The sequence below is a fragment of the Chelonoidis abingdonii genome, chromosome 1, assembly GCF_003597395.2.
Source record: "Chelonoidis abingdonii isolate Lonesome George chromosome 1, CheloAbing_2.0, whole genome shotgun sequence".
Classification (NCBI taxonomy): domain Eukaryota; kingdom Metazoa; phylum Chordata; order Testudines; family Testudinidae; genus Chelonoidis; species Chelonoidis abingdonii.
This window is the reverse complement of record NC_133769.1, coordinates 253,543,600-253,568,420: the sequence shown is the minus strand read 5'-3', so window position 1 is coordinate 253,568,420 and position 24,821 is coordinate 253,543,600.

The window sequence follows — 24,821 nt, the reverse complement described above, 5'->3', positions numbered from 1 at the left end:
CCCCCCCCCCCGTTACTGTGGGCAGCCCTCCCCGTGCGCCCCCCCATCCAGCTCACCTCCACTCCACCTCCTCGCCTGAGCGGACTTTTAGGCGCCCCCAATCACTAGTCACCCTAGGTGGCCGCCTAGTTTGCCTAAATAGTTGCACTGGCCATGAATGTGACTGAGTAGCTCAGTTTTTCTATCCATCTGCCTGCCTATGTGTGTGTCTCACATACACAGATTTTGCATATTTTATGTTAAAGAAATTGCAACTCACATCTGTGAGGACCAAATGGGAAGGTGTAATATGCCACACAGAGATGTTATTTCACTTATTTTCAAGATCTGGAAACCATAAAGTAATGTCTAGAACAGAAAATTCACTCCTGGAAGAAAATATCAAGTTCAGAGTTCAAAGTCCCTAAGTAAGGGTCAAATTCTTTCCACCTGTTAACCTCTCTCTTGGTAAACTGGTCAAACTGGATATTGCCTTTGTTCATACCTGATATATGCAGTATTTTCAAACCCAAGCATTCACAGATCATGTCAGGCACTAAAATTAAGGAATTGGCTTAAAAACCCTATGATTTTTTTTAAAAAATCATAACTTTGGGATCTATTATATGTCTCTAGATTTTTGAGCCTTCCTCCATAACCATGAAGGTTAGAACATGTGACAGCCTAGAGGTTGTCACATAATTTCATGGCTCCAGGAGCGGGGGGGAGGGCAGGGTTAAGAAAAACACTAACTATTGCAAGAGGCTCACGATAAAATCACAAGAGTTGGCAACACAGAAAGGTTTCTTTTGCTGCTGGTACTGTTTTATCTACTAACTATTAGGTCAATACACTGAAAATGAATGTTCTCCTCTAATGCCATGGGCAAAAGCAGGTGGCACAGCTCTATGGCACATGCCTTCCTGCCTCCAAAGTCCATGGAGAGCCCCTTGCAGTAACTTTGAATACTGGGAACATCACAAGATAGGAGAGACCATATGAGCACATGCCACCTATGGTCTGCGTCCCTGGGGGACTCGGAGGATATCCTAGTAGATATTTATTTAGGATGCATTGCTGCTTCAAGCAGCCTTAATTGTCACACCCTTCCTAACCTTTCCCCTCAGTGATGGGGTCTTTTTACAGGTTGGGAGCAAGCAAACCAATGAGAGCACTGCTTCTGTCAAGGAAGCACGATGCATGTGATGAGCTCCTTGGGAGCAAAGGCTGTGGGTCATGGGAATCTCGGGTGTCACTGGATTTACAGAGCTAACTCTGCGAACCAAATACCAAAAATCAGGAAATTCAAAAGTTAAGGCTCCTGTAATGTTAACGCAGCCGCAAAGGCATATGTTTTCGTGTTATGTTGTGCCTTAATAGGGTACTGGTTCTGTGAAATGCATTCCAGACCCTTCAACATACAGAACAGCACAATTTACTCGGCTCCTGGAACATTAACTTTTGCATTTTCTTACTTCTGCCGCTTTACCTGTGCACTATTATTGTTGCATGGAACCAAGCTGTCACATTTTATAATGCACCTGGCGTACACAACAGGGAAGTCAGCACAACGTCTGTGCTGTTTGATCAAGACAGTGAGAAAAATCACAGCGGTGTGGCAATAGATTACATTTAACTTAAAAAAATATCGCAAAGCAGCCATTGTCAATTAGTCTATTGAATTGATCAAAACCAATCCAAGCGTAACTCACTTTCAAATGTCACCTAGTGACCCAGTGAGGAATTGCAATTTATCATATAGTATAATATACACCATTGTTGTCTTTAATGCAGGAATGCCTTAAAGACCATAAAAAAATTACAGGAAGAGATTTTAAAAGGAGATTTAGAAGCTTAAATCCCACTGAATTTCAATGGGACTTCTGTTCCTATAGGCCAAAGGTGCTTTTCAAAATCCCCAAAACAATGATGCTAAAGGAAAGAGTGGCATTATATTTGTATTTGTTTAATTTCCTTTCCAACCCTCGTACATTCTACATTCATTTCTTGCTTACACTGCAGTAAACAATAAACAACATGGAAAATTGCAAAATAATACACTAGTCTTTTTAAAGATTTTTTTGTAATAAAGAATCCTTTTTATAGCATCCTCTAATGCATTGCATTCTTGTTAGGATCTAAAAGAAGCAAAGGGCTAAATATTCTGGTCCCATTTGTGTATGTCCTTGTGGGCAAGCCCAAGGACATAAGTATTCAAGTAGGACTTTCAAGCTGGGCAGGGGCATCCCAAGGTAGATTTTAGACACTTGAAAGTCAGATGTGGTCATCTAATTTATTGGGCACAGGTGGAAACTGGCTCGGAATCTGCTCCCCATTGGCTGATGAGCATGAAGCACAGGCATAAAAAGGATGTGCTGGAATAGGAACCGCTCTGGTTCCCCTTCCTTTCTTTCTTTCCGTGAAAGAGTGAGTGACAACCAGACAGACTGACCAGCCTGGGGGAGATGACATCAGGAGCTACAGATAGCTCTCAGGGACAGGGCTGGCGCTTCCATTTAGGCGACCTAGGCGGTCGCCTAGGGCACTAGGATTTCGGGGGCTGGCACTCCAGGACCCGCCGCTGAAGTGCCCTGAAGAACGGGAGCGTGGAAGGACCCCCCCACCCACCGTAGAGTTGCTGCCAACGACCGGGAGTGCGGAAGGACTTCCTCCTTGGGCGCCAAAAACCCTGGCACCGCTCCTGCTCAGGGAGTGTTAGGATGGGTAGGATGGGAGACATTAGAAGAGTACAAGGGAGAGAGCTGATGGGCTTGAGTGAGGGCAGCAGGATAGGATGGTTGGATAGGGAGGAAATCAAGTAATAACCCACAATGCATGCTGAGGAGGAAGAGGAGTGGGAGGAGGGTATGTACAGAGGGGGCAGGGATAACTCAGTGGTTTGACCAGTGGCTTGCTAAACCCAGGGTTGTGAGTTCAATCCTTGAGGGAGCCACTTAGAGATCTGGGGCTAAAATTAGTATGTGATCCTGCTAATGAAGGCAGGGGGCTGGACTCAATAACCTTTCAAGCTCCCTTCTAGCCCTGGGAGATAGGTATATCTCTTATTATTATTTTTTAACATATTCCCCAGAAGGATATTATCTCTGCACTGATAGAGAAAATAGGTTAAGTGAATAAACATACACACAATGATTCTATGTAATGTAAAGTAGAAATGTGTTATAAGTAATGAGGATAGCTGGACAACTTAATTCTGTTTTGGAAAGTGGATGAAATGGAAAGGCTGGCCAAGACATCATGGCAAATGATGCACAGCCATTATTGCACTCCTGCTCCTGTGCTTAAGCTTAGCTCTTTGCTGCAGCACAGGCCACATTTCTGCCTTTTCAGAAAGCAGTCCACAGAGTCAACCCAGGGCTATGGTATTAAAAACCCTGAATTTAGGTCTTAAACAGCTCCCAGTAATGCTCAAAGGGAAAATAGCTCACAGCTATTTAGTATACAAATTCTACAACAAATTAAAGCCTTCAAATGGTTCTTGAAATGCTTTTTAAACAAAGCCACTTCACTAGTGAAACTGTTCACCTCTTCCACACAGAGCAGTTTAGCCAAAGGAAACAGAGCAGCATTTTCTTTTTTGCATATAGTAAACTTCTAGTTACTTCCACGTCCCAGCAATGTCCTACAAAGTTTGGATGGTAAACATCACCGAGAAATGGTTAACATCCAAAAAGCTTGAAAGTGACTTTTTTGATTGCTTCCAAACATTTCTTTTGGTACAAGCTTTTGCAGTTTTTTCTTTCTTAATTAACAAAATCTGAGTTTTAGGGGTCTACATGTGCTGACAGTCCCCCCATGAGGAAGATTATTTCAGTCTTGGCTTTCCCTGCCACCCACCTCCCAGTGGATGGATTTCATATCCTGCTTTTTTGGAGGCATAGCAGGAAGCAAAAATGAAACTCAGCCATTTGTATCAGTTGAGATGCTGGGCTGCCAGTTGCTATGAATCCAGAAGCTGTAAGTGGCACAGCTATTCTTTGAGATGCTCCTTACCTTTTTCCCCCTACTGTGGTTGACACAACATTAAAAGGCATAACCAAAAGCAGCAATTGTGACATTTGGGGAGATGAAATAATGTGATAGGGTGGCTGGAGGTAAAAAGATTTATTGAAAAAACTGACTATGAAAGAAGGTTCTATATCAACATAGACTTGGGCCCAGGGAATGTGGAAACAGGTTTTACCCCATACTGTACTATTAGGGCTGTCAAGCAATTAAAAAAATTAATTGCAATTAATCACGTGATTAAAATATTTGCAGTATAAAACACAAAAGAAATAGTATTTTTCAATTCACCTAAGTACTATAGTGCAATCTCTTTATCATGAAAGTGCAACTTACAAATGTAGAACTATGTATAAAAATACCCTGCATTCAAAAATAAAACAGTGTAAAACTTTAGAGCCTACAAATCCAATCAGTCCTACTTCTTGTTCAGCTAATAGCTCAGACAAACAAGTTTGTTTACATTTGCAGAAGATACTGCTGCCTGCTTCTTGTTTACAATGTCACCTGAAAGTGAGAGCAAGAGTTCGCATGGCACTGTTGTAACTGGCATCGCAAGTTATTTACGTGCCAGATGTGCTAAAGATTCATATGTCCCTTGATGCATCAACCACCCTTCCACAGGACATGCATCCATGCTGATGACAGGTTCTGCTCGATAACAATCCAAAGGAGTGCGGACCCAAACATGTTCATTTTCATTATTTGAGTCAGATACCACCAGCAGATGGCTGATTTTCTTTTTTGGTGGTTTGGGTTCTGCAGTTTCCACATCAGAATGTTGCTCTTTTAAGACTTCTGAACGCATGCTCCACACCTCAACCCTCTCAGATTTTGGAAGGCACTTCAGATTCTTAAATCTTGGGTCGAGTGCTATAGTTACCTTTAGAAATTTCACATTGGTACCTTCTTTGTGTTTTGTCAAATCTGCAGTGAAAGAGTTCTTGAAATGAACAACATATGCTGGGTCATCATCTGAGACTGCTATAACATGAAATAAATGGCCGAATGCAGGTAAAACAGAGCAGGAGACATATATTCTTTCCCAAGGAGTTCAGTCACAAATCTAATTAATGCTTTATTTTTTTAACACATGACATCAGCATGGAAGCATGTCCTCTGGAATGATGTCTGAAGCTTGAAGAGGCATATGAATCTTTCACGCATCTGGCACTTAAATATCTTGTGACGCCGGCTACAACAGTGCTATGCAAACGCCTGTTCTCACTTTCAGGTGACATTACAATTAAGAAATGGGCAGCATTATCTCCCACAAATGTAAACAAACATGTTTGTCTAAACGATTGGCTGAACAAGAAGTAGGACTGAATAGACTTGTAGGCTCTAAAATTTTACATTTGTTTTGTTTTTGAGTGTAGTTACGTAACAAAAAAAACTACATTTGTAAGTTGCACTTTCATGATACAGAGATTGCACTTGTATGAGGTGAATTGAAAAATACTATTTCTTTTATTTATAATTTTTACAGAGCAAATATTTGTAATAAAAAATAATATAAAGTGAGCACCATACACTTTGTATTCTGTGTTGAAATTGAAATCAATATATTTGAAATGTAGAAAATGTAGAAAAAATCCAAAATATTTAATAAATTTCAATAGGTACTCTGTTGTTTAACAGTGTGATTAATCACGATCAAATTTTTTGGGTTAATCGTGTGAGTTAACTGCAATTAATCAACAGCCCTAGAAGCTACCATTTCTATCAACCTGTTTTACCTGTGAGACTGACGTGTTATCTTACACGTGCACCTCTTCTGTCATATCATGTTAAGTAAGGTATAATTGTATTTTATTAGACTGCTAGTACCAAAAAGTGATAGTGCATGACAACACCTGTCAGCATGTCACACAGGAAAGCATCAAATGTTGAATTATACTAGTTTCACATCACATTAATGTGGCAACTCTTTATGCCTAGTCATATGGGGACAGCCAGTGATTAATTTGCGCCAGGGCTCAACTAACTCCTCTAGACTTGGCAGGTCATAGCCCTAGCACCTCTAGGCTTCCCATGTCAGTTACCGGTCTCGGAGTGAGCAGCAGGAGGCTCATAATGGCCGCAGAACACCCTTTCTGTGTCAGGGCTGCAGCTGCTTTGCCCACAAGTTCCAGTGCCACCGCCTTGCCTGCACTCCTGCACAAGGCCAGCAGCGTGCTGAGCCTGCCCAATGCCCAGTGGGTGTGGCTGTGGCTGTGGCTAAATCGGCACAAGATGAGCGCCCACATCCTGGGCAGTGAGTCCTTTGGGGCCAGGGACACCACCCCCCCAGCAGTGCTTCCGCCAGCGCACCCTTGCCTTCCTGGAGGGCTCTTGCAAGGAGGGCGCTGCCCCTTGGGGGGCTCAGGAGAGGAAGAGACTCCACAGGGCTGTCAATGAGGAAAGAGGCGAGGTGCCAGGGACTAGGGAGGTGACTATGCAGCCGGGGCACAGTGTGGGGCAGGGGGAGCTGGACACCAGGGCAGGAAAGCTCCAGAAGACAGCCTGGCGCTGTGGACATGGCCATGCTGTGGGAGGCAGAGCAGGTGCATGGAACAGTCAGAGCAATGCACACAAGATGCACTCCAGCTGGGAGGCGCTGACCAGTGCTTAATTTGTGCCTGGGCTGAGCCCCAGCACCTCTAAGCTTAGCAGCCTCCGGGCTTTCCGCGTCAGTTATGAACGTAAAAAAATTGCTTGAGCCCGACATCTAATGGCTTGAGCATCTCTCTCATTACAAATTAAGCACTGACGCTGACCTCCATGGTGCCAGTGATCCTGGCTGCTGTAGCCCCCAGCAAGAGCCATACTCAGCATGGAAGGGGTACTGCGCCCACCACCTGCACCACGAGGAGGTGAGAGCTGGGCCTGATCCTGTACCGTCTTGCACAGGGGGTTGGGTGTTCTTCCCCCCCAGGGGATTCCAGCTGGGCAGGGGCCTGGATCCAGGCTGAGAGCAGAGCAATCTGGGTTCAGGTGGACGGGCCCGCAGTCCCTTTGTTCAGGAGCAATGGATCGGGCGGGGTGGAGAATTAACACACATATCCCCATGGGCACAGACAGAGCGATGGGGATGGGTGTGGTTGGGGAGCAGGGTTACTCTCCTGTGTCCCCTACACTCCATTTGGAATCTAAAGCACCAGGCCCCCTGCCCCAGGACAATCATGCAGGGCATGGAGTAGCTTGGGGTGGGTGTTTGTGATGGGGTGTAGGTTGGGAGGGGCATGGGGGATAGGCAGGGCTGGGGGGCGGGAGGAAGGTGTATGGGCGTTAGATGGAGATGGGGTGTGTGTGGAGTGTGCAGGATGGGGTGTGCATGGGGGATAGACAGGGTTGGGGATATGAGTTGGGGGGGTAGGGTAAATCAGTGTTTGGTCGGTACTAGGCTTGCCAGGACTGAGCCCCGGCACCTCTGTCATTACAAACTAAGCACTGAGGACAGCTTTTGATTTTCTCACTCACAGTGAGTAGCACCTTACTCTGCAAGTAGTCCCACTGAAGTCACTGGCACTGCTCATGTTATAATGTGAGCTTCAGCAAAGGTATCAGAATGTTTTGTTTTTTAGTATTATTATTTATCTATTTACACTTGCCTATAACAGAATTGCAGGCATTCTATTATGAATATATTCCCCTTTTTTCCTACATATTATGGTCTTTGGGAAAACATGAATCTCTCTCCCAAGTCCTTAAACAAAACTTGTTTGTCATCTTATTGCACCACTGGTACACATGGCAACATTTTAAACCCATTAAAAATCAAGAGGAGTTTTGTCATTACTTCAGTGGGACCCAGATTTCACAGGTTGAGTATCCTGCAAATCATCCGGAGAGAGACAGATTACCAGCTGAACCAAAAGAAAAGCAGATATATCAAAGCAGGGGTCACAATAGCCAGCTTCTTCCCATCCAGAGCTGACAGCACCACGTAGTTTTAATTTTGGCTGGAAGTTTAGGCCTCAAATTTGCAGATAGCCCCAGGAGTCCAAACCCTTACTCCTGTGCTGAATCCTAGTAAAGCCAACAGACAATGAGAAAAAGTAAGGGTCCTTGCTTTTAGTGCTCTTAGCTGGATAGAAGTCTTAATGAACTTGGACCCAGATCCCCAAAAGTATTTAGTCTCCTTCTAGGTTACTGCCGAACACCCTCAGTCTTGTTATGCAGTGCTCTGGTTTAAAGATTGGCTCCATGCTCAATAATAGGGTCACTTCCTGCCAGGATGTGATGGCTGTGAATTGTGATGATGGTCATATTAGACTAGTTCCTTCCCTCTTTTATGATGGTTATAAACAACTAAGATAATATGAGAAAAAAATCATTCATTCTGTAACTTGCTAAGTATGAGATAAGGCAGTATGTGCCAAGTATCCCCCCATGGGTTTATAGAGGTTAAATATATTTATAAGAGAAGAAAATCCTTTTGATATCCTGGAAAATATGCATTATGGATGATAGGGAAGAATCTGATACTAACCAAAAATGTTCACTAAATCCTCAGCTAAATCTATGTCCAGCAGAAGTCCTGTCAACTACCTCTCCCACAGTCTGAGGTCATCTTTGAGACATTCTTCTGGTGCTTTGTCAGACTCTTGGGGGAATTCACAGTGCTCCTCCTCTAATCATTCAGGAATCACAGGAAGAAGAGGCATAGCTTGAAACCCAAAACTTGTTCAGGATGTATCAGTTTTCCCTACTTCTCTCTTTCACCACCTACTGAGTAAAAGCTAATTAGCTAGTCTGCATGGCTTCCAGCTCCAAGCTACACCCTACAGTCAAATCAACCAGACACCACCTCAGCGTTGTTTCTAGCGCCAAAGAAAAGCAGAGAGTAGCCCATAACTCTAGAAATGTGCATCCCTATGTTGCTGCAGAAATGATGCCCATCCAACCTGCATGCATATTACCTGGGCTCCAGGGCATCAGCCAGAACACAGATATCACATACATATTTTTATTCTCTTGCAGGTCTCAATATTGTTAATGGCTGAGATTCAGAATAATATTCACCAAGAATGTTTTTGATGGATTTCTTGTGAATAACCACTTTCATTATTGGGCTAGTTCTGTACATAGTTAAATACATTCATACAATAAGTTAGTCGGGACTTTTTTCCTAATCCTCAATTTTATTCCAGTGCACCAGATAAATGGGGACAGAATTAGGCCCTATATGTGCAACATGGGTGAGTCATGGTTCCCATAGTAACATTAACGTTTCCTTAGCTTGACTTTCCTCCTTCAAATCCCTCCTCAAGTCCCACATCTACAATGATTCCTACAAGAAATGGATGAACCAGTGATGGGTAGGTTCAGAGGCAGCCAAGGCTAGTTTGAAGGGTTGTTGAGAGTAGCTTATTTATTCGTGAGGAAAACCCTTTAAAATGAATTGAAACCATCAAACCCTGCACACAGATAGCCGTTTCCCTTGTAATTGCATTATTTTCTTAATTCTTGCCCTCTCCCCTCCTAGCATTTGTTACATTCACTTGTGTCTTGTCCTAAGTGGGCAGAAACTTTGCCTTCCTATGTGTTTACACAGTGCCTAGCACAGTGGGCCACCACTCAGGACTGGGGAGGGTGGGACTTTGGCCACTACAAATTATTTGTTATTATTAAAATTGACACCTTAACATGACATTCACATAAGCCTTTGTATTGTGTCCCTCTACTAATGTGCATATATATTGTTAGGTCATTCGAAAATGTCTCAAATTTTGCTTTATTTTTTAAATTATTTTTTTAAAGTCAGAAATGTGGGATGAGTTTCTGGTGTCAATTTATGCCAAATTCTATTTCAGTGAAGTTATACCTGACTCACACTGGTGTACCTGAGAGCTCTCTATGGGCCAGGTTCAAAGAATTATGCCGTAAATAACAGTATCTATGCTGTGCTGTAACAGTGGCATTTTGCCATTAAACCAAATAGTCATTTCACCTTGTCCAGGACAAAAACAGATCTACTGCCAAAATCCTAGTCTAGCAATCAGAAATAAAGGACAACAATAGTCCCTAAATTACACTTCATCAGCCAAATATAGATAGTTTGGTTCTTCTAATGGTTTATAATGTTCTTATGAAGATTTTATTGCTTCCACTCCGTCCGCCACATTTCAATGCCCTTGTCACAAATGTCTTCAAACAATATCATGCGCAGGCTAAACAGCAGACAACTCCCTTATGAAAGAGGGCCCAATGGCAGCAATCACAGCAACCCGTCTTCAGTTTGGGATGTGTCTTCATGGTATAGTCTACAAATATAGGGCTTAGTATTATGACTCTATATGCAGACAGGGCAGAACCTCTAAGCCAGGCTATTGCACCTTATTTCTTGTACTGAAACACCGAGCTGTGTTGAGTAAAAACTACACTAACTAGCTGCAGTAGCACCCCCAAAGCCCATATGCTGAACAAGTTATTATGATAATGCAAGGCACAAAAAAGGAATATGCCCATCTGGAAAATTGGTGTTTCCTTTCTTGCACTCCCTCCCTTCCTCCTTCCTGGTTTCCATACTGTGTCAGCCTACAAGTCCATGTTGTTGTCTAAGACCATTATTGGCCCTGGTCTCTGGCTCTGTTCCTTTCATGCAAGATCACAGGAAGTAAGCTCCAATAAATACACAAGGCAAAATCTGTAAACCACACAGGTAACTCTTGTGTTTCCTCAGAGCCCCCTGCTCTGGTTTCTAATCCGCTCAATGCCCCAGCAGCTCTTTGTTCCCTGAGGGTACATCTACACTGCACGATTATTTCGAATTAGCTTAAACCGATATTACAAAACAGATCTAATAAAATCGGTTTAGCGCATCCACAGTGGGATCCCGAAATCGATTGTTTGCGTCCATGGTCCAAAGCTACCATCGATTTCAGGAGCAGTGCACCATGGGTAGCTGTTCCTCAGCTACCATGTTCCCCTCCTGTTGAGGCACAGTGCACTGAGGGCAGAAAAGATTGCCCCGGGTGTGCTGGTACAGCCACCCCTCCCTGTGGGAAGCAGACTAACCCTTGCGCTTTTCGCGGGGTCATGAGCAACGCCATAGCACACCATCTCCCTTTTTTTTGCCGGTGGGGGAAATAATGAGGAGCTGTTCCCTAACCACCCAGCACTGGTTGAACCTAAAGCATTGGGCGACCAGCAAGAATGCAAATTTCGCGGAGCTGCTGTGGGACGTGATAGCGTGGAGTCCTCAGCCCCCCTCTCCCTCATTGATGTCCTTGATGTCTCTGGCCTGCCCGTCGTGCCTCACGCGCGCTGGTATCCTGGAGCTTTTATTCCAACGCTTTGGCATTTCGTTTCTGTTAACGAGCTGGTCAACAGATTTGTCTCCCCTATCAGCAATAACAGACTGTATCTCCCCTTCGTCTCATGCGAGCTCGTCTTTTCGATTTCGACTGCATCCGCCAGCCGTGCTGATCAAAGGCTCCACGCTGTGGCAAGAGGAAATGCCCAATCTCCAAGTTCCAGGTTTTCCTGTTACCTGCACGCTGCATCCGAGTTCACGATTGCGTCCAGCGCGTCAGTGCTGCACCTCGAGGTCCGCCGAGGCCAATAACGTCATTCCCCCACCGAACCCGATCCTTATCACTATCGAATTTGCGCTACTCCTCTCTTTGAGAGTTCCGAATCGATTTAAGGAGCCGTAACCGACTAATTATGACACTCGTAGTAACGGATACAGCGTTAAATCGGTATATCGGCCATTAAACCGATTTAAAGTCGCAGTGTAGACCTGGCCTGAGAGTAACATAGTCTAAAGTGACTCAGCTGTACCCATTATGTTCCCAGCTCTGCATTCTTCCCTGAGCTGCCTCTGAATTCTGGCAGGAAATGAACCTCCCAACTCCAGGTTGCTGTTGACTTTGTGAGGCTTCCTTCTAGGGCACCTCTGGGGTGGAGTGCTGCAAGGTTGCATGGTTCACCCTGGAGCATCAAATTACCTGAATACCCAATCACAATGCTGCTGTATGATCTATCCACCCCATCTCCCGTATCCTCTTGGCACATCACACTGTGAACAAGGGCCTATGGAAAGACAAACTCTCCCTATCAAATGATTCCTTACACAGATACTATGTGGTGGATATGTACAACTTTCCCCAGTACTCTGATCAGGTGCCCGTTGTGCAATATGCACATCGAGCAAAGTGTGTATCTTGCAGCTTTGCGCTAGTAGTTGCAGAGTGTCTGTCTGTGCACTGTGCACTCTAACCAGGAGCAACTGCTTGCTCAGTGTGTACCTATTAATTTACTAACAGCAAATGACCAACTGGTGATTGGATTATTTTTGTATCACATGCAGCTGAACTCTGATGACCCAAGGCCTTTCATGCTGTGCAAAGCCGCAGCATTGGTGTCTTGGACTTTTTTACTGACTATAGAGGATGACTTACTCCTTTGCTCTACCTAGTTGGAGCACCTTGCAGAAGATTTACTCTCTCCACAATACCAAATTCAGCCCATCATTTGACAAGGATGTTTTGGGAATAGCTTTCTTCCCATAGGCTGAATCTCTAAAGCAATCTTTACATAGGCTCTTTAAAGCAAGCTACCACTCAGATTTGCCGGTTGACACATTCAGCCAAAGTGTGCTCTCAGTTCTGCTAATGTCCATGGGATTGATGAGAACTGATCTTTGCCCGTTACTTCCAGTTCCCTGTACCAGAGAAGCTTACGAGCTCGCTAGAAAGCATGAGGGAAATGACATAGACTTGTGTAATACTTGATATTGATTTCAGCTACATTTGAGCTCACTATAGAAGAGCTTCACAGTTTAATTAGGATAGCTCACATCCAGCAACTACAAGATAAACAGAAAATTACCATTTAGAGATGCATTTCTCCTAACACTAGCTCCAGGAGGGGTGGAAAAGAGATCTATTATAGACCTACAGTACCAGAAAACTGCACGTGAAATGACTGAATTTCTTAATACATTTTCTTTACCTTCAAGCAAGTCACATACCCTCCTTCATGTGCACAAAGGAGCCTGGATAAAATGGAACCCTTATGGCTTCTCTGCACAGACAGGTTTCTGGAAGGCTGTGGTGGGGTCCACATACCCTGAAATGATACACAACTCTATTACGGCTCTTTGTGCCACAATGCACAGACTAGGTGTAGTTGGGGGATGGGTTGGCAAGTCGATCTGTCAAACATCTTATAAGGATAAGCATAAGGACATAAGGATAAGGAGCATAGGTTACTGCCAGAGCCCAGCGAATCTTTCACTGCTAACAAAATACTAATAAGATTTGGTGCTTTTCTTTTTTTTGAAAAGGGTCTGAAACACAATCTTGATATTCTCAACTGCTGGCTCACATCTATTCTCTGCTCCTGGCCTCATTCGACTGCAGATATTTCTGAATGCTTTGGGGCCAATGGCAAACTGTTCATTGTTGGCACACCTCCCAGTATTCAATAGTCAGGCTGTGTTATTGATTGCTGAAGTCACATGGTGTGTTCTTCTGTTCCTTTGATCGGATGACCAAATATTTATGGACAAAAGACCTTCCTGAAGAAAATGCTAGGGCGCTCGCCCTCAGGGAGAATGTAGGAGCACTTCAGGGAGAGAGTCATGGTAGGCGAGCAGTGAAACACTATTCCTATTCTCCCTTGTACAGAAAAGGGGGTTATATTTGTCTACATGCATGGACCCTACATTTAAAAATAGTTGTGTTCCTTCCTGATTAAGGGAGGGTACAAGATATATGGCAGATTTATTGTCTGCTTAGCAGACTTCATATTTGATTCTTTCTTCGTATATCATAGCAAGTAATATGGCCTCCCATCCTCCCTAAGTGGAGCTGCTGTTTGTTGGCCCTCTATTTGCCTGGACGATGGCAGCAGAGTTGATGGGCCTCTTCCCTGTCAAACCTTCCCAGCACTGTAGCAGAAGGTCACTATCCAGGCTCGTGACCATATACACAGACTTGTGCCATGTGCAGAGATGGGCTCTTTAAAGCAAGATACCACTGCTTTCCCTCCCCATTACCTTCATATATGTTCTCACTGAAGGCACATCGCTACATGTTCTCAGCCAGAAACACACGCAAAACGTTTCCAGACAAGTGTCATTTCCGCTCCTCAAACATCCCCCTTCTTAGCCCCTGTTATCCCCTTCTTCTCCCCTCTGCTGCTCTCCCTGATATTGTTTGAGAGAGCCATTGATTTAAAACTCACCCCTTGCCTCCTAACATCCTCACAGCTGAGCACACAAAGCCAGTATATGGAAGGGAAAGTGTACCAGCATTGCTGACAAAGGGGCCCATAATCATGGGCGAGTTCTGGTATTTGCACAAATTAAAACTCCTCCTCCAAACATAGGTGCCAACAAAAACTGGCCATCCAAATGTTTGTGCAAAGGGAATAAAAAGGGCAGAAACGTGACCAGATGGAATCACTAGCCAGCTTCAGCAAACATGCTTGCTAATTAATTTTTTCCATTGTTTGCCCGGCTTTGTATGTAACTGAGACCAGAACTGGGCTTATCGGTAATTACCAAAAATTCTGAAATTTTACCTTTGTCAGCATACTGTGTTACTACTTAGTGTACTGATCTGTGAACTGTGTATCTCTTAGTTATTTCTAAGAAATATTTTAAAACTCAGCACTTGTATTTACTGTTGTTGTCTTCGTAAAAGGAGGTGAAAATTACTTATGTATCAGATCTCATTATGAAAGTTTTTCAAATGTAATGGCCTGTTATCTTCATGGCTCTGTCAGTGTACGCTCTGGCTGCAGTTAGGGCTCATAATCTGTGGTTTGGAAATCAGTTCACTAGGACTTGAAACACATTTCCCCATTCCACAGTGACACCTGCTGGGAAGAATTGAGCTGATCAAAGACAGGATCCCCTGCTGTTTAACTTGGCAAGGGGCTATGGAGTGCAAAATGAAGAGTCTATAGCAATCAGGCAGATTGAGTCTCTTCCTTTTCTTCCAGATTTAGCTTTTCTCTTATCACAAGGAAAACGGATCTATGCCAGCATGATTAATACCCAGAAACTCTTTGCACAACTCCACAGTCCTCAGAAGCAGTGCTAGTATTTCAACCAGAGACCTGAAAGAGAAAAGAGTCTAATAGATCAGACGGATTGTTCAAACTCATGGGCCAAATTCATCCCAAGTGTCAATGTGGTTAAATCAGGGATGAATTTGCCATACTGTGTCCAAACTCATGACACTGTGTTTTTGTGTTATGTTCCCTTCTCCTTATATGCCTTTAGCCACTGCTCTTCTTCAGTCTTTGGCTCTGATACCAGCATGTCTGGCCCCAGAAATGTTTTCTGCATAAAGAACTGCAATATTATAATGTACATAATAACAAGAGAAATTGAAAAATCCCTCCATAATTGAGGGAAAAGATAACTTTGGAAGAAAAGTGCCAAAATGTTTTAGAAATAAATGATAAACACCAGACTTTTAGGCAGGCTAGTGAGTTATGTAATGTATCTTTAACAGTGTGGACTTCACACAATGTCAAATCTAGAAAAATGTTGGAAAAATTGAGGAGTTATAAGGAGGAGAGAATTTCTAAAATTGGAAGCCTCTTATTAGAGCTTTAACTCCCCGTTGCTGGGAATATTCTTCTCAGCTGAAGGACAGAAATCCCTTTTGACTGCTGTGAAAGATCTTTGAGCTGTATGCTACCTAGGAAATGTTCAGCTCCTTTAATTGGTAGTTTGGCTTTTTGCTGCTCCTCCTCATTTTAGTTTGTCAGTGATCCCAAAACATCTTAACTATAGCAGGGTAATTTCCAAATGCCTCCAGTCTATTTCCTTTTTCTCTTCAGGGCAGTACCAGCTTCCATGACTAAGTCCCTTGTTTGACCTGGATGCTTCCTGCTGTTTGTTTTGGTTCCAGTGCAGGCCTGAAGGTGCTAGAAACTGGACCACAGGCCATTTGATGAACAATGGGAGCTTTTATACCAAGAAAGTCTTAAAACTTCCCACAGTGGTGGCTCTCGGGGCCCATATTCTTAAAGCCTCCAACTTCTGATGGAAATGTGCTGTTCGTGATGGTTCCAATGAGACTCTACCAACTGGGGAAAATCTCAACCAAAGATAAGGACATTTGAAAAGAAAATAGAGCATATTTTACTCAAAAAAAGCTCTAGCTTTCTTTTTCTTGTTAAATAGCTCATCCCTCACAGACCCATTAGGATTTTCAGCAAAAAGCTTCCTTTACAGATGAAATGGAGCCCTCAGGTGGCAGACAGCAGCGTTGCAGCACACATTTTTATTCCTTTTCTGGGCCCTGGTGCAAAAAACAACACACATCTTTCTTTCTTTCCAAACTAGCGTGACCAGACAGCAAGTGTGAAAAATCAGGACAGGGTTGGGGGGTAATAAGAGTCTATATAAGTAAAAGCCCCAAATATCGGGACTGTCTCTATAAAATCGGGACATCTGGTCACCCTACACCAAACTAAGGAAGCTGAATCTGGATTTCATGGTAAATTAGCCTCAGTTGCATATCCCTCTTTGCTTCTATTCCATAGAACAATTCTGTGCTCATTTCCCTATATGTTTGCAAAAACCCTAGTACTTATGCTCTATCACAAACTGCATTTTTGCTCATCATAAAACTAGCTTCAAGAGAATCGGTCTCAAATACTCCACCTCTCTACAGAGAAATTTCTGCCCCCGATTTGATGAGTCAGAATAGTGTCTCACTGACAGTTGCATACACAGACTGACAATATTTCTATCTTGCTTACAGAGTGTGACATATTTTATATAGAATTCTCATGTATGTTATACATATCAAATATGAATGTAGATGTATGAAATAGATACTGTAGTTCATCTTACACAAATAAAGTTGCATGTATGTATACTTATAGATAGGACAGAAAGGTTAGTTTCCAAAGCCTCATGTTCTAAGGATCAAAAGTTAAGAAATTCCTGTGGTACAAGTGCTCCTTTTAGGCTTTAACTATAACTCTCAAATTGCTTGCCAGCAATATCTTGGTGCAGAGACTTGCAGGATGAAAAAGTCAGCATGGGTTAAATCCTCTTGTTAAATTGCTGCCTTATTTCTCCTTCACTGCTCTGTTTGACACACCCTTGTGTGCAGCTGTTTGGGTGATAAACTTAATATCTCTATGCACTAAGTACTACACTAGTAACAGCCAATGAACTTGCAAAATGACTGGTCAGAGAGTATGTGTTCAAAAGACACAGATGCCAGGATCTGGAGAATTATTTTTTTATCTGTGGCTCCTGTTTGGTCTAACTCATGAACTAAATTTCCCCTCTTCCTGAGTGTATGCAACTCCCTGTAAAATTAATGATTACACTCTAATAATATTAATGTGGGTTATAAATCCAGAGCAAGAAGAGAATAGATACCATACTCTGCAAAGCACTAAATAATGGGTAGAGTATTCATATCATTGCCTTCTACTGAACAGAATCAGAGCTGTTTATATGTTTGGGCCAAATCCTTCACTCATACCATTCAGCCCCGCTGAAGTGAATGGCTGTAACTGGGTGGAGAATTATCTTACTTGGTGGCTGTCCCACTAATCTGATAGCCTCAATTCCAAGGTAGATTTTCATTTAGCTGAAGTAACAGAGGTCTATAGTTCTGGAGTTCAGGTGCTCAAGCAGCAGTAATATGTGTGGTCTAGCTGATGACCATAACAAAGGTGCTAGTGTATGGGCATGGACTTGTAACACTGTAGCGGTTGCATAAATGTAATGGAACTACTTTGTTCTTCGCTGTGTGGTTAGTTTATGGGGATGCTGATTTTCTTATGCTTTGTGTCATATATTTTGGGACAAAAGGGGTGTCACTTTTTCTCTCCACTTGTTAGTAGTACGCCACTGAGCCCATACTCTAAAGCTCTTTGGATCCAGTCACGCAAGTTAACTTGAATGGATTTTACCAAAAGAGAAATGTATTACATATTATTTGTACTACTGTAGCAGCTAGAAGCCCTAAACATGGACAAGAACCCTGTTGTGCTAAGATCTTTACGAACACAGAACAAAAAGACAGCCCCTGACACAAGACTAAGTATAAGACAAGAGACGGGATGGATACAGATACACAGGGAGCAAGGAAACAATGAGACATTATTGGTTGGCCTGATAGGGAGCAGACTCAGTACACCAGCAATCTAACCATTCTCAAAAACTTGACCCATTGTGCTTAATTTGAGAATGGGGGCCAAAACTAACAGGGAAGTACTATCTTTAAGACCAGCAAAGAGTCCTATGGCACCTTATAGACTAACAGATATATTGGAGCATGAGCTTTCGTGGGTGAATACCCACTTTGTCGGATACATGCATCCGATGAAGTGGGTATTCACCCACGAAAGCTCATGCTCCAATACATCTGTTAGTCTATAAGGTGCCACAGGACTCTTGGCTGCTTTTACAGATCCAGACTAACACGGCTACCCCTCTGATATCTTTAAGACCAGCATCCATGTGCAAAGCCAGCTCTGGAGGGGAAAAGCTGAGTTTAAACATAGATGAAAGTGGTTTAAGAGATCTGAAAAGTGTCCCTCTACTAGGCAACAGTTTCAGCACGGTTCTTCAAGGATACCACGCCAAGGTACCACATATACCAATATGTGCCTGTATTGTATATCAGTTACATTTGCTTATTAACTCTTACGTTGCTTAACCAGTGTATAACGTAAAGGCTTGTCTACACTTGAAATGCTGTAGCACTTCAGTGTAGACAATCACTATGGCGATGGGAGAGATTCTCCCGTTGCTATAGTTAATTCACATCCCCAAAGGGTGGTAGTTAGGTCAACAGAAGAATTCTTCCATTGACCTACCGTTGTTCACACCAGAGGTGAGGTCAGCTGAACTATATCGCTCTGGGATATGGATTTTTCACACCTCTGAGCAACATAGCTGTGATGACTTCACTTTTGAGTGTAGACATAGTCTAAGAAAATGAGAAAAAGGCCCTCTGGCGTAACTGATTCTTCAGGTTTGTTTATCAGATCCTCTACCTTGCTATACATTTCTAAAAATAAATAAATAAACAAATAAATAAATAAAATAAAATAAAAACGTATTAAGAAGTTGATATGTGTAACAATACTTATTTTGTTTTCAGGCATTGTTCTGTTCAAAAGAAGCCAGACACAACTTTTCCATAATAACTAAGAAATATTCTAATAAAGCCAGATTGTGAACCACTTACTCACAATAGTAAGTAGTTACCCAAATAATTGATTTTTCTGGGATTACATGGTTGAGTAATTGCTTAGTATGTTGAGTAAGGGGTTCAGAATCTAGCTCTTATGAATTTATAGCCGGTTTCTGCTATCCTTACTCATACTGTAAGACTTAGCAAGTAGGCCCATTGATTTCAGTGGAATTATTCATAGACTAAGGCACCACCCAATGTGATTAAGACTGGCAAAATCTGGAGCAATAATCCATCGAATCACGTTTTCTTTCTGTAACAGTGGCCAGAGCCAGGTGCTTCAGATGAAATGTGAAAATTATGAAATAGTCTATAGGAATTTCTTTCTCTGAATCATGAGGATTTATAGCCCTTCTGGAAAAAAAAAAGATTCTATTGAATGTAACTGTTGATGAACATATCCTTACAAATATCATTCTCTTTTGAAAGTCACCATGCTCTTGGCCCTAAAAATATTTAGTGCTAAGGAGTTCCACTGGCTGCATTTTGATTAAATACATTTATTTTATTCAAAGGTGGAACTAGAATAATAGGTCTCTGCTCTACAACTTGTTGTTTCTCTCTCTGCATCTGGTCAATTAGAGGGAGAGACTGAATCCCACAATGCCAGTTCTTGTTACACCTCGGCCACAATTGTTTACTTCTACAGTGGCCTTAGCTTCTCTTGGAAGACTTTATAGCACTGAACAACTTCACCACAGTCAGTTTCTAAGCTGCCTTTTTGCCTAGACACTATGGACAATATTCTGTGCTTAGAGGTGCGGGTAGTGCAGAACTCGCGGCACAGGAGGACAGGGGCTAAATTGGCCACCTTTACCCACTCCTGAGCAAAGGAGCCCTCAGAAGGCCTTACACGGCTGTCTTCCATGGTGCCTACACAGGGAGAATTTTCCTATAGTTGAAACTGGAGCTTTTAGATCCCTATTTATGCTGCTCTGGCCCTCATATGTAGCATGAAGAGCCACAGGAGGAGTGAGGATCTCATCTAAGCAACTTAAGGTAAACTTTATCATTTGTTCAGGAACATTCCAGTAAAAGGACATTGCTGAAACCACCCAACAGTCATTCCAAACCACCCATGGCCAAAGCCCTACAACCTGCAAAGGTTTCTGACTTAACTACTCTCCTTTTCATGACTGTTGCTTGCCTCACCCTTAAAAAAAAAAAAGCAGAACTGCATACAAAAATATAGTGCCCTTTACCAATACCTACCATTCCTCTGGTACTTCAGCGTACAACATTATCACATATTTTCTGAGATGGGTTAAATGTTATTTGATCACCCAAACTCCTCAGTTCAATTTATCCATTAGGGTTAACAGCTGCATTAAGCCAAGACTGGTCACTTTATTCCATATAGAATATCCTCTAGCCTCTGCTAATAAAACCTCCAAATCCTGTATAAAGTGCTTACTGGTTAATTCTTCTTGGGAGTTGCTTGTCTTGACTTTGTTGAATGTTTCGTAAAATTCAAGATCAGACTCATTATATTAAGAGCAGGATTTAAATCTATTTCCCATTTAATCATCCTTACCCTCTATTGCGTGCTATGAAAACTGGGTCTTGGACTTAATTTGGGAAGACAAAATGGGTCCTTTTCAAGAAGCAACCATCAAAGATCAATGACCATCAAAGCACTTTACTTGGGAGAAAAAAAAGAAAAGGGCCAAGTTTCAAGATAACATACAGAGTCAGTCACATTGAAGTGCCTGAAGCTGGTACATTTTTTTAAGTCATTCACAAATACTATATCTATCCTTGACAGATCATTTCACTCTATTTAGCACTTTTTATTCTCTGTGGTTTATAAGCTCTTAAGCAAATGTAAGGAGGAGGAAAAGCTAACCTATCTGATAATACAGTGTATCAGACTGACAACCCAACTGAATTTCCCCTGTGGTGCTAGCAAAACACTGTTCTAAAAAGTAATAGTGCAAAAAAAAAAAAAAAAAAAAAAAAAAGGATCATAGAAATAATGCCATCACATTTAATTTTAAAGAACAAAACCTGAAGCTGATTTCTGTTTAGATCAGTTGTATACCAGTTGGAACGTGGGTTCCTAGCATTGCAGCAGAGCAATATGATATGAGTTTTAAATAGCTGCCAAATAAGCATGTGGTGACTGGCAGCATTAAATGTGTTGCAGTGAGACTGATCTGTTTCAAAGTAAAGCCGCATAACAGAGGATAAGTCAATTTGATGTAGAGAGGAAACATTTTTCATTATCTCTCTGGGTTTCTCTCTTATTTACTGTACTTTTGTTTCCATCTTAAAGGGACACTAATTCAGAGATTTTTCGTGGCCAGTCTGATGTCTGAATCGCACCTAAGTTATTTTAGAGGGAAATGTCCATGTGTGGTCCCCTCCCTGCTTCACTGACGATGCCAACGCCATCCTTCTCTGCTTTCCTTCAGGGCATTGTATGGGAAAGAACAATTTACTGTATTAGAAGTGACATCACAGAGACCATCCCTTTGTATTTATCCAATTTTACATCACTGCCTATTCTGCAAGGCACCTGTAGCAGGCTTCACTTAGTAGCCAGCAGACCTAGTGGTCAGGCCACCACCAAACAGTCTCTCCAAGGCTTGAGGCTGCTCTCCTGGGAAGTCCAGGGGCCCAGCAGCCAAGCCACAGTTCCTCACCCCCTCTCCCCTTTCCTGAGTCCGCAGGATTTCTCAGGAGGTTGGGGGAAGGGAGAATAGCCATTTGCCATTTGGGGTTAGCTGTAAGTCCAGAACTTCTGAGTGCCTACAAGCCCACTGCAACATGTTTTAAATGATCATTCCAGGACTTGCTATAGATGATGATGTCATCAATGTATGCAGTTGCATACTGATCATGAGGCCAATGCATCTAATTCACCAGTCTTTGGAAGGTGGTGCCGTGCCATGTAGGCCAAATGGCATAATCTTTAATTGGTATAGGCCAAACATGTAGACGATCATCTTTTCTCAGGACTCTGGAGTCAAGGAATCTACCAGTAAACCCTGATTATGTCAAGGATGAGGATATACCCAATGGCTCCTAACTTCTCTAACAATTTGTAAACCCTCAGCATTGGGTAGGCATCAAATTTGGACACAGTGACCTTCCCGAAGTCTACGCAGAATCTAGTCAACCCTTCCTGCTCAGATATCAACACTACAGTGGTTCACCACTTGCTATGTGACTCTGTGACCACCCTACAATGTAATGTAGCTTGCAGTTCCTTTTGTACCACTTCCCACATGTGCCTCGGCAATGGCTAAAAATTCTCTCTCACCTTTTTCTCTGTTTCAGTCTCTATGTGATGAAACACTAGATGAGTCTGTCCTGGAACTGTGGAAAAGACTAACAAGAAGAACTAGGTGAGATTTTGAATTTGCTGATTATGCTCCACATGTAGATCTTCTCCCACTGGGACTTGGGTGGAGCTGCAGGAGCCTGGGGCCCAAGCTCCAGTTCTGGGGGAAACGCCATTACCAGGAGCCCTTCCTGATCTTTCCAGGCCTTTAGCAGGTTGACCTGGTACACATTAGTATCTTTCCTCTTCTCAGGTTGACAAAGCTTATAATTTACTTCCCCAATTCATCTCATCACTTCAGAGGGGCCTTACCATTAGCCAACAGTTTAGATTCTGAGATGGGAAGGAGTAACACCCAAGCCCCCAGTTGGAACTCCTAGACATAAGTTCCCTTGTTGTATGCTTGTGCTTACCACTGTTGAGCTCTGGTTAGATTTTCTCTTGCAAACTCTTCTAAAGGCTTTAACATCTCTCTCAGTCATAGAATATACTGTACTGAGTTCATAGCCTGGAACTTCAGTCCTCCCAGTATTTTCCTTGGCAATCTCCCATACAGTAATTTGAATGGAGAAAATCCTGTTGACTCCTGAGGGACTTTGCAGATGGTGAACAGGAATGGCAGAAATAATTGGTCCCAGTGGAGAGGCTCCAAGGCTACAAACTTCTGCAGCATACTTTTTGAAGTCTTATTTAATCTCTCTACCAGCCCATTGGATGGGGGTCGTGCATTGATGCTCTGAGAGCTTTTATCTTGACCAGGCTATACAGTTCCCTCATAAGTTGGTACATAAAGTTGGTGCCCTGATCTGTGATTATTTCCTGAGGGATAACCATCTGGATGAACACTTTCATGAGCTCTGGAGGAAGGGCTTTTGCTTTTGTGGAGCAGAGTGGAATTGCCTCAGGATACCATGTGGTATAATCTAATATGACTAGTATGTGCTGGAACGTGGCTGTACTCTTTTCCAATGGGCTCACCAGGTCCTTGCCAATCTTCTCAAACGGAGTCCCTACCACAGAGAGGTGTATCAGCAAGCCCCAGGATACCTTGCCTTGACTTGCCCACTGGCATTCCAGGCAAGAGGTAGTACTGTTCTACCTCATGGTGAACATCCAGCCAATAGAAATGAAACGTCACTCAGTAGAGAGTTTTCTCCTGAGCAACGTGTCTCTCACAGGATGTGTCATGTGCCAGGCCTAGTATTTCCCTTAGGTACTTCACTGGGACAAGCAATTGCATTCTAACCTCCCGCATCTGATCGTCCTTCACTGTTCTATTTTCTCTCCTGCTAGCTCAAAGTGTGGCCATTGTTTCAGGAATCAAGGTTCAACCACCTCACCATTAAGCTGGACAAGTAGTTCATAGACTTGTTGTTTGATGGGTTGTTTCTTTGTTCTTCAACTAAATCCACATTGTCCAAAAATATTTCAGTCAGTGCCGGCTCACTTAATTTCTCCTATCATTTGTCCCCCTTGGGAAAAGTCTGTCTCACCCCTGTTGAGGCATTGTCCACAGGGGCCAATGTTCCTTCTCCCGGGTCTTCCTTCCTGTCTTCATCTGCTAAGGCTTGCAGCTCTAGTATTTCCCTTTTTCCAGCATTGCGGTTGGTCCCTCACAGGGCCTCCCATTCTCAGACCTCATCAGGTCTCTAAAAGCCCTCTAATCTCACCCAATCATCACCAGATACGCCAGGTTCAGGGGTCTCCCCATACAGATCTCCTCATTGTGATTCTGCATCCTCAGCTGTACATTTTTCGGGTAAGGATGCATATCTTCATGAATGCACTGCGAAGAGACAGTCCCTATGGAAACTGTTTCAGGCCACTCCAGACTATCCCTTACCAGACTCTAGGAGCAATTCGAGTCAGTCAATCCTCGCACCTCCATCCCATTGACCTGTATGAGCTCTAATAGTTTTCTTGGCCCCCTTTTACGGGCCTTGATTCTGCCACTTGGTTGTAGAGTCCGTCCATGTATGGGCAGTCACAGCAGAAGCGTTCTGGCTCCCCACACATGAAACAAGACCCTGTCTCCAAGGAGGGCTCCGTCTTGACTCCTGACATTTTCAGGGAGGGGCTGGCTCCCAGGTCCCTCACCCTTCTTGTGTCCTGGTTCTGGCAGAGGTCCCAACCTGATACTCTTGATCTGCTCCCCCACCCTTGCTGCGCCCAGGTAGCCCTGTTCTTCTGGGCCATGCTGTGGTAACTTAGCCTTCCAGTCCCAGACCTGGACTTTAGCGTCCACAATCTGGTCCTGTCCCAAACCTGGACTTTTGCGTCCAAAAGTCTGGGGGCTTACCTGAAACTCCCCCAAGCTCACTACCAGCTTGGGTATTTGGGCTGCCACCAGG